The sequence below is a fragment of the Chiloscyllium plagiosum genome, unplaced genomic scaffold (assembly GCF_037043375.1).
Source record: "Chiloscyllium plagiosum isolate Xiang-an unplaced genomic scaffold, Cpla_swu_hap1 HiC_scaffold_33, whole genome shotgun sequence".
Classification (NCBI taxonomy): domain Eukaryota; kingdom Metazoa; phylum Chordata; class Chondrichthyes; order Orectolobiformes; family Hemiscylliidae; genus Chiloscyllium; species Chiloscyllium plagiosum.
The window spans coordinates 15,412,373-15,415,133 of record NW_028270171.1 but is presented as its reverse complement, the minus strand read 5'-3'; the positions used below and the strand labels follow the sequence as shown (position 1 = coordinate 15,415,133).

General features: G+C 45.7%; 1 pseudogene; it reads right to left on the bottom strand.

Moving 5' to 3' along the window:
- Positions 1 to 241: 241 nt before the first annotated feature.
- LOC122542381 (U2 spliceosomal RNA) lies at positions 242 to 457 on the bottom strand (annotated as a pseudogene).
- Positions 458 to 2,761: the final 2,304 nt, after the last annotated feature.

Below are 2,761 nucleotides of genomic sequence, written 5' to 3'. Positions count from 1 at the left end.
ATGGCCTGCCTCCACATTGTAGGGATTCTGTTTGATTCTACAATATATGATTCTAAATTAAAATAGAGTTGCACAGGGAGATAACACTCTCCAAACCTTGCAGTGCCCTCCTCGCTCTCATAACGTCAAGGATGTTGCTGGACACAGTGTGCTCCCTCTCCAAGGACACCTGGCCTTGGAGGAGGGGCAGGCAATCAGGTAGAATTACCCTCTCACCACTCCACAGCCTGTTGCCTGGACCTAATGATGACCACTCTGCCCAGGTACAGGAGCAGGCCCACAAGGAGGAAAGAACCTGCTTTTTTTCTTCACTTTCTCTTTACTTCTCTTCCTCTTTTCCAACTCCATGTCCCAAAATTCAGTGTAATGTTTCGTCACCAAAGGAGGGATGTATCAGATATTAAGCTGATAAGAACGGAAATTAAACTTGATTGTAGCCAAAAACCTGGAAAAAAAACCTGGCTCGTAAATACAGAGTCTAATGAGTACCAGCTACTGTCATTCAACTAGGAGAAAGTGAGAACTGCAGATGCTGGAGACCAGAGTTGAAAAATGTGGTGCTAGAAAAACACAGCAGGCCAAAGGACCTCCATTTTTCACACTGACATACACAGGGTAAATATGAAGTTCTCCTTTGTACTGGCACTGGAGGGGGTGCAGAGGTTCACTAGGTTGATTCCAGAGCTGAGAGGGTTGGCTTATGAGGAGAGATTGAGTAGACTGGGACTATACTCATTAGAATTTAGAAGAATGAGGGGGGGAATATATAAAATAATGAAGGTGATAAATAAGATAGAAGCAGGGAGTTTGTTTCCACCGACGGGGGCACAGCCTCAAAATGGAGGGGGGGGGGGCGGGGCGCAGGTTTCGGACTGAGTTCAAGTGGAACCTCTTCACCTAAAGGGTTGTGAATCTGTGGAATTCCCTGCCCAGTGAAGCAGTTGAGGCTTCCTTGTTGAATGCTTTTAAGGCATAGATTTTTGAACAGTAAAGGAATTAGGGGTTATGGTGAGCGGGCAGGAAGTGGAGCTGAGTCCATGAAAGATCAGCCAGGATCTTATTGAATGGTGGAGCATGCTCAAGGGGCCAGATGGCCTACTCCTGCTCCTAGTTCTTATGGTCTTATGTTTTCTCCAGTGACATGACTGAACAATTATCCCACCCCTCCAAAATAGATGCATAAACTCATTAATTACTGTACCTTCCATTGGTTAGAATGATGAGCAATTGTGGACCATTCCTACAAAATGTATTGTTGGGTAGTAATCTATCACCTTCACCTGCCACCGCAGGAATTGCAAAACCTGTGCCCACACCTCTCCCCTGACCTCCGTCCAAGGCCCCAAAGGAGCCTTCCACATCCATCAAAGTTTCACCTGCACTTCCACACAGTTAGTCCCCTGTACATTGAGGAGACAGGATGCCTACTCACAGAGTACTTCAGAGAACATCTCCAGGACACCCGCATCAACCAACCCCACAGCCCCATGGCCGAACACTTTAACTCCCCCTCCCACTCCGCTAAAGACATGCAGGTCTTGGGCCTCCTCCATTGCCACTCCCCTACCATCTCATCTTCTGCCTCAGGACCCTCCAACTCCATGGCATCAATGTGGATTTCACCAGTTTCCTCATTTTCCTTCCCCCCCCACCTTATCTCAGTTTCAACCTTCCAGCTCAGCACCACCCTCACGATCTGTCCTACCTGTCCATCTTCCTTCCCACCTCCATTCATCCACTGCACTCTCAGCTACCTTCCCCCCAGCTCCTCCCCCCCCTTTATCTCTCCATCCCCGAGACTCCCAGCCTCATTCCTGATGAGGGGCTTTTGCCTGAAACGTCGATTTTCCTGCTCCTCGAACCTGCTGTGCTTTTCCAGCACCACACCCTCGACTCTATTCATCTACTTGTCAGATAGCAGAGGAATTTCATATTTTCCTTCATGCCCTTAGCCCCAGTTCCTCGTGAAATCTACAGGCTTTGAAACACATATTCTTTGCTACTTTTCTATGGTCACCTGCTTCTTGACTTTTGCTGCTTGAAGCTGTACTTGGTGTCTCAGGCCTACCTAGGCTTCTCAATACACAAAAGCTGTGCAACATAATTGATAGGGGATTACATTATAATAGGCATAGTCGAAATAGATTCAGAGCCAGTGAGTCTCCTGGGCTCTGCAGCAACGTCAACTATAAATGAAAAATACATTATTTATCAGACAAAATGCTAATCCATAAGTAGCATATTTTGTATACAATCTTTGCAGGAATACTGACACGGTGACATAGCTCGATTATCCTTGTTAACCAGGTTCATCAGCTATTCCCCTGATGAAACACAAGCTTAAACTTGCAAAGGCGAAACCTATAAAAGGTCAGAGATTAAAAATGCACGGACATTTGAATTCCACTCACACAAATATCAGCTGCAGCTGATACCCAACTCCCTGTCTGTTTACCACAGCCAAACGGATGAAAGGGTAAATAAAAATATGGATAGAGATGTAGAGATAGATGGGGAGATGGATAGGCAAGTGACAGATATGTGTGACTAGATAGCTCGCCTGATGTAGAGAACAGGAAGTGCTGAAAATACACATCAGATTTTTCACTATCTAGCAACAGAATTAAAAGATAACTGTTCTGATAGACACTTCATCGGCTCCAGAATCACTAACAGGTCATTTCCAACTTCTTCTCCAAGGTAGGTAGACACTTAATGGTAAATTTAGAGAAGAGTTTTGGCTGATTTGGCCCATCGACAA